Source organism: Tamandua tetradactyla, chromosome 3, assembly GCF_023851605.1.
Source record: "Tamandua tetradactyla isolate mTamTet1 chromosome 3, mTamTet1.pri, whole genome shotgun sequence".
NCBI classification, from domain to species: Eukaryota; Metazoa; Chordata; class Mammalia; order Pilosa; family Myrmecophagidae; genus Tamandua; species Tamandua tetradactyla.
In genome coordinates, this window is record NC_135329.1 from 75,200,901 (window position 1) to 75,209,004 (window position 8,104).

At 33.8% G+C, this 8,104-nt stretch overlaps 1 non-coding gene across 1 annotated transcript; it reads left to right on the plus strand.

Moving 5' to 3' along the window:
* Positions 1-5,275: 5,275 nt before the first annotated feature.
* LOC143678382 (U6 spliceosomal RNA) lies at positions 5,276-5,382 on the plus strand. The gene has a single exon (XR_013173194.1). It is a non-coding gene; the product is annotated as a U6 spliceosomal RNA (small nuclear RNA).
* Positions 5,383-8,104: the final 2,722 nt, after the last annotated feature.

Here is an 8,104-nt window from a genome sequence, read left to right on the forward strand (position 1 = left end):
TGAGTAGAAATGATAATTTCTTACTGTAAACAGAGCCAATGTTTTTGTAACTACTGATGTCCCAAATGCAATAATGGCACATTCCTGACTCCAGCTGGGCCATCCAGGATAAAAGTCTCCAGTCAGCTGGAGATGCATCGATGGGGTGTCTCCTTTGGAGTTTCTCCTGTTCCCATAAAGTGTAAGTCCTCTCTTTCTTTCAACACTTTGGGTCTCAAGATTTTTTGCATAATAAATGTGAAAAGAAGATTCAAACCAAGTTTTATTTTCCATTACATGAAAATCCTGTGAACTTTCCATTATATGAAACTGTCTCTTCTCTTTATAGTGCTTTTGTATTTCATAATGGTATAGGGATATAAATAAAATTGAATAAAATAAATTGTCAAATGGATCTCTAGAAGATGATTTAATAAATCTGCCAGAGAAGGTTTTTCTGTTATAGATTATCAACATGGCAATTCTTTTTACTCTGAAATTTCCATATTACATATACCCCTGATATCAATTATGATGTCTGAAAATGATCCTTTATAGATTGTAGTGTAAGCAAATACTTTTTTGTGAATGGTATAAATGAGTGAACATTTATTTAGAAAGATTGAAGAAAGATGTTCAGAATATATGTTTGTGGTCTCAAAAGTCCTCTATTAAAACTGGATGTAGATCATCCTGGCAATTTGAGGTGATGCCCTATTAATAATTCATTAGAATGTATTCTTGCAATTGAACATGGTTGAATATATTATAATAATCACTTCTTTCAAATGAAAAATTTAAACCTTCCAGTTATGGCTTGCCTAAAGTGGCTTTGATAATAAAATAACAGACAGAATCTCAAACTGAGCCTCAGATTTTTGAGTGTAAAATAGAGAACAATAATAATTACTTGTGGTAGAATGTTGCTATGATAATATTGGCAAAGTACCTTGAAAATACTACTAGTCACATATTACCATTATTTCTAATGAAGGAAGAATATTTTCCACTCATCAGCACTACTACTGAAATTAAGATGCTGTACCTAGAGATATAACAACACAAACAAAATATCCCTGAGTAAGAATAATCCTTTTTTCATTAGGAGATAGGAAAAGTGCTATTTAAGTGGTGGCTAGCAAGTTAGGTTTGTTTTCTGTCTTTTCCCTGATATTACTCTGAATAAACAAAATGAGAAATAGGTCATTAACAAATATATGACACCTAATGCAAGAATGAATTAAATAGAAACTGACAATGCTTTGTTATGTAAATAATCTGAAAATTAGGTTATGCTGATTTTTCCTGTATTAGGTTCAGAATTAGGGTTTATTAATACAGATTGTCTCTTAGTTGCCAAATGTAGCAATTTTTAGTCTTAGGGTCAAAAATTAAGCATAAATGCAGTTTCACTTTTCCAAACCCTGGTTGGACAAGGGGGACACCTCCATTTCTGGCAAATAATCATTTATAACTTATAACTGTAATTTGACATATTTCCAAAATATGGCTTATAATAAGGTAAGTAAAATCTTCCAGTTCCACCTGCCATTAGTTGCAAATTAAGACCACAACTAAACAGATGTTCATTGTCATCTTACCAAACATTAATCCATTTTATGACATTTAAATTTTATGTACTTTATAAAAAATAAAAACTTACAAATTTATTTACTGAATATTTTCTCCCATGAGGTCTGTTTCCATAAATATGACAATAATGAAAAGGGTATTTTGACCTTAAACATATACTGTTCCCCAGGATGCTGTCACTCTAAAGGTGAGGATAGATGGGCCATCATCTATGATGACCAAAGCTGTTCAGGATGGGAGCCCCATCGATAGACTTTTAAAAACCTTATGTTCTGCAATATGTTCAATTTAGGATGGCTTTTGTTCTAGTTTGCTAGCTGCCGGAATGCAATATACCAAAAACAGAATGGCTTTTAACAAGGGGAATTTAATGAGTTGCTAGTTTACAGTTCTAAGTCCGAGAAAATGTCCCAATTAAAACAAGTCTATAGAAATGTCCAATCAAAGGCATCCAGGGAAAGATACCTTGGTTCAAGAAGGCCGATGAAGTTCAGGGTTTCTCTCTCAAGTGAGATGGCACATGGCGAACACAGTCAGGACTTCTCTCTCGGCTGGAAGGGCACATGGCAAATACGGTATCATCTGCTAGCTTTCTCTCCTGGCTTCCTATTTCATGAAGCTCCCCGGGAGGCATTTTCCTTCTTCATCTCCAAAGGTTGCTGGCTTGCAGACTCTCTGCATCTCATGGTTTCATCGTTCTGCTCTCTCTGAATCTCTCTGAATCTATTTCTCCAAAATGTTTCTTCTTTTATAGGACTCCAATCAATGGTAAACCAATCAATACCCACTCAAATGGGTGGAGACATGTCATCCCCTAATCCAGTTTAACAACCATTCTTGACTAAATCAACATCAACTGGGGAGATGATCTCATTACAGTTTCAAACATACAGTATTGAATAGAGACTATTCTACCTTTAAGAAATGGGATTTATATTAAAACATGGCTTTTCTTAGGGGGCATACTTCCTTTCAAACCAGCACAGCTTTCATCAACTATGGTCACATCCTATAAATTGAGTATTTTGTGGAACTTTATATTTATTATGTATATAAAAAACATTTTTATAATGTGCTTATGAACTTCAACATTGTTTGGCTCATTCAGGAGACTTACTAAATGTATAATCAGAGCTGCTTATAAGTGACTTTTAATGGACCCACAGTAATACTTAAGATGTTTCTTTCCATATTGATTAACAATAACTGTCTGTTATTTGAGTCAAATTTGCAAAAATTACACCTTAATATGCAAATCCTCTTTTTTTTTCATTACTGATGCATATCAAAGAATGCCAACAGGATAGCAAACACTAACATTTTCTTCTTAGTGCTCATGGACATAAAATAAATGAGGCATGGCTATTGATTGTTGTTGGCCTACATTATCTGCACAGGAACTATTAAGGAGCCTTTTCCATCTTCCTTTCATGCTTCATTTTCTCATACTAGCTAATGAAGAACTTCACTTAAACTATAATGTGCTACTCTCCCCAAAGTACATTTTTATGGCACTAAAAAGCAATACTTATTTATCACAAGCTGTTTACATTGCTACATTTATTGGATTATTGTACTATTTAAAATTATAAAATATTCTAGAATGGGGTGGTATTATTAGTTCTTTTAATTAATTTCTGATTTTGAAGTTTATTCATTAGTCCAAGCATTCTGAATAATAGATGTCACTATAGTATTCACCTAATTGTGAGATACTCTTCTAAGTCCTGTAATAATATAAATTTTATAGTTTGTCTTTGTTTATACTTTTAAGAAGGGCTTGCTTAGAGGCTCAAGTGATAAATATTCAAAATATGCTTTCATTTTCATTCATATTGAATTTAGAGTACCTCTCAGATATTTATGAGTGAGAATTTGGATCTAAAGCCTGGAATTTTGTTAGGAAAATCTGGGGTGGAAACAATTGCATGGGTGATCTCAGGTGTTGAAAACAAGATTGAATGAGTTCATTTGAGACGATGATCCAGCATATGAGAAGAAGTCAAAGATGGAATACTGAAACTACTGATATTTGTGAGGGGCCAGGGAGAAAGACTACAAACCAGTAGAGTTTGGAATAATAGCAATCTAAAGAGGAAAGTCCTTGGAAAGGGATTATAAGATAGCATAGGAATGACTTTGGGTAGGGGAATTTTAAAAGCTTGTATTCACATTGCAGTGGTCACTGATGTTTTTAATCTACTTCTTGATACTTAAATTAGTTTTGCTTTTTTGTCTGTTTTATACTTTGCTGTACTTCCTTCTAATTCCCACCACCTATGCTTTTGTTGAATTAATAGAACATTCTTTGTTCCATTTATTTTTGCTTATTTATTCCCAAGTTCTTTATTCTATTTCTACTCTGTGGTGGTGTTGACTAAGATTTTACTACTTTTTCAAATAACTTTTTTAAGAAGTTGTATTTTTCCATCAACACATAGAATTACTTAATATTTGTATGCACATACAAACAAAACAATAACTTGCCATGCTTTCTTTTTACCTGACCCTGCCTTATCCCTAGTTGAAATAAATAGTTTCTGATTGCTAACAATTTGTATATGATGCTGCAAATATATTTTTGTATAGGTATAGTATTGACTAATATGCTCATCAATGTTGCTTAGATCCTACATATTTCTTTATTTTGAAGCTATTGCTTTTTGTTTTGCTAAAATGCATGTTTTAGCAACTTTTTAATTAATAGTTGATAGATAGAATATCATAAAATATCTTAATTTTGTTCTGCTATTTGCATTCTAGTTTTCCAGGTATGAGATTGTGGTTTTTTGAGGCATTATACTATTAACTTCCATCTTCCACCATAACTGCCAAAATGTCTCAGACTAATCTGATTCTCATCCTTTTGAAGCCCACATTTTACATTCTTATAGCTTTCTATAACTTGGTTTCTGAATAAATTACATTTTTACTTTTCTTATTCTTTCTGTTCATTTCTCAGTTTTCCCCTTTCTACTTACATTTGTTTGCATTTTTTTCCAATTTGGTGACATTTTATTTCTTCTTTCATATTAAAAAAGATCTTGGGCGGGCCACGGTGGCTCAGCAGACAAGAATGCTTGCCTGCCATGCCAGAGGACCCAGATTCCATTCCCGGTGCCTGCCCATGTAAAAAAAACAAAACAACAACAAAAAAAGATCTTCTCCATGGTCTCTCATCATATTCCTCTGAGAATTCTATTAGATGAATGTTAGAATATTGAAGTCTATTCATTATGCCCCTAACTATTCTGGTTTTTTGGTTTGTTTTGCATGCTATATGGCAGGGTCACATTTCATTACTTTCCCATGTGAGTATCCCATTATTGCAGCACTATTTATTGAATTTTTGTTTGTTTGTTTGTTTGGCTTTTGGGGAAGTGGACCAGGAATTGAATCCGGGTCTCCCACATGACAGGTGAGAATCCTACCACTGAACTACCCTTGCACCCTCTCTTCTGTTTTACTTTACATGTCTTTGTATTTTTGTAGTACATTTTGAAAAAATATCTTACCTCAATCTTCCAACCAATTTGTCTTCAGTTTATATATACTCTTCTATTTTGTACATTCATTATTAATTTTAGCAGTCATTTTAAATTATATTTTAAGCACTGTTTTTATGAATATGATAGTATATTTAATTTGTAGGAATCTTTAACAAACCTGATATTGTGATTTTCCCTCAAATGTCTACAGATTTGTGCTCACTTCAGCAGCACATATACTAAAATTGGAATGATACAGAGAAGATTAGCATGGCCCCTGCACAAGAATGACACACAAATTCATGAAGCATTCCATATTTTAAAAAATAGTTCACTGATTTATCTTTGCCTATAGAGGAATTCAGGTTCTGAATAGATGAGTCTGTGTTCAATTGTTAGTAAAGTAGAGTGGGGTGTGTAATAAGATGACATATATTAGCATTTTCTTGGTATGGAGACCCCTGGTCCCACTGCAATCTGTGAGTTAAATGAAGCAAAACTCTGTTTCTTCAGTCCTGGCTCCCACTCTGAGTGTCTTCCAAATAAGAGGGAAAAACTACTTAATGGCTCCACTCAGGGTTTCATGCTGGAGCGATGGAGTAAGAATGGTAAAAAACAAAAATGGAAAGTGGAGAAGATGGTATCTGTATAGTTGGAATTGGAAAGAGAAAATTTTATGGAAGGAAAAAAGCAATACCAAGAAAAGTCTCTGGTATCACTGTTTACCTGAAATCTGGGATCATTTCCATTTACTACCCACAAAGAGAAATTTCTAGGAGTGACATACTTTATGTACCCTGTGTGGTGTGACTTTCCAGTTATGGCATCCAGTGGGACCATATGAAAAGTTGTCCAGTATTTTATAATCTTTTTAGAAAGGTTTCATGAAAGGGAAGGGATTGTAGAAAAAAGTTCTCTGCTAGTTTTTCAGTGGAAATGCCCCAAGAAAATGAAAGAATGTCATTTATTTTATACTCACTGTGGCAGTGTACTTGGTAGAGGCTTTTATATATGTTATGCCATTTAAACTAGAGAAGATATTATATATGAAGAAAACCTGGACTAGTTAAGTAGCTTGCCTAAAGTCATTCAGCTAATCAGTGGTAAGCCAGGAATTGAACTATGTAAATCAGAATAAAACATAGATGGTTATTATCAGGTACTAAAGTTGAATTAATCATTGTGAAGTAACAAGAAATCTGTCTCCCTTTTTACAAATGAGCAAAAGCTAAGGGACACATGTTGACTTACATAATCTTCATTGGCTGTCAGGCTTTCACTAGAACTATGGTCACCCAGAACTTTATCATATACTTCTTGTACATATATTGACTAATAGAAGATGAAAATAATATTCAAAATCTCCAGTAGGTCTTTCTGAATGCTTCCTTCTACTTCTTGAATCCCCATGTTCTACTATGAGTTCTCCAGAAAATAAGCAAACTGAACTTTCCTGAAAAGCAAACCACTTCCCTTACTCACACTAGAGCTAGAAAATGGCATTCTCATTCCTCATCTGCATTTCCAACTGACCTACCATTTCTTACTGTTGCTTGCTTGGAAGAAATGAAAATGATAGCAGTTATAAAATGTTAGAGACAAATATGGTCCTCCTCTTCAGGGAATGGGTGAATGAATTAAAGACAATTGTGTGTGTCTCTGTATGTGTGTGCACGTGTGTGTGTAGCATACATGCAGACATTATAGATAAAGGTTGGCCAATGATCTTCCTTTTGAGATTTGAAGACATACACAAAAAACCCTTAGGTGAAAAATGAGATATGCTTGCTTTCTTGCTTATCTTGTACTTAATGTCAACATACTTATCTACTGTAATTAGGACCTTGGGGTAATTCGTACTCTTGGCTCTCAAAGCCCCAGGAAAAGCTACTTTGACACTTACCCAATTCTTAGGTCATAGCATCAAGATTACAGTACCCTTCTTGAAGGGATGATTATTACATATGCATGATTGTGTTGCACTTTGCCTTGCAGGAGAAACAATTCTGGTTACTGTTGACATCAATTTTTGAGATAAATTAGAATAATTCTTTAGATAACATTATCTAGTTTTTCAAGGACAGTGAGTCCTTGGATCTTAGATAGTCCTCAGTGTTTTCTTGTACCTGTACCCCACAGTTTACTGTCCTTTTAATCCTATAATTGACTTTTATCTGTTTGCTTTTATATTTCCCATGTACTAGGCAACAACTGATCAGGTTAGCCAAATATCTATTAAGATTCATTCCAAATCTAATACCCAATGACTCCATAATTCTAGGATTCTAATAGGTTTTCCTTTAATATTTGTTGGTTGAGTGATTTTTCAAATAAGTCACAAACAGTTTATCTTACCATTTTCTTTACTTTAAAACAGTTACATAATCCTTAGAAAGAGTAAGAAAGTATATGCTACCCTACCAATATATCATCAATAATTTATTATCATACATGCTTTGTAGGGCTGTGGTATGCTCAACTGGTTGCTTAGACAATATCCATTCTCACTTGTCATGTTTACTAAAAGAACCTCAATACCGATTTTGGCAGCAGCATGCCAACTATAAATACTTTCTTACCTCTTACTCCTGGCAATGAGAAGTAATCATGTCTTTGGGTTCTGGTGAAAAAAGTATGGATGACAATACAAAAAAAAATCCTTCCTAGGATAAAATGGCAAAGCCTCATGAGGAAAAGCATTTTTTCCCTTTTCCCTTTCATCTTTTCATTCTGCCTGCCTAAAACTGCAAATCATTACCTAGAAATATAATAGGGTAAAAGCCACAAACAAAGGTCTATGGTTCAGGAAGGGAGGGAAAGCTTGAGTCCTTAAAGACATAATCTTTGCATATATCAACCAGCCCAGAAACTTGAGAAAAAAGCCCCAATAAATTAAGTCAGAATTATTGGGTTTTTCTGTTATTTGTAGTAATAATGATACAAGATATTAATGTATTAAATTTTTGGAACCAGGAAAGTTGCAATTAATTTTAGGGTGGTTTCTCAAGGTTGAGGTGGTCCACCACTTGCTTCTTTTAAAGATC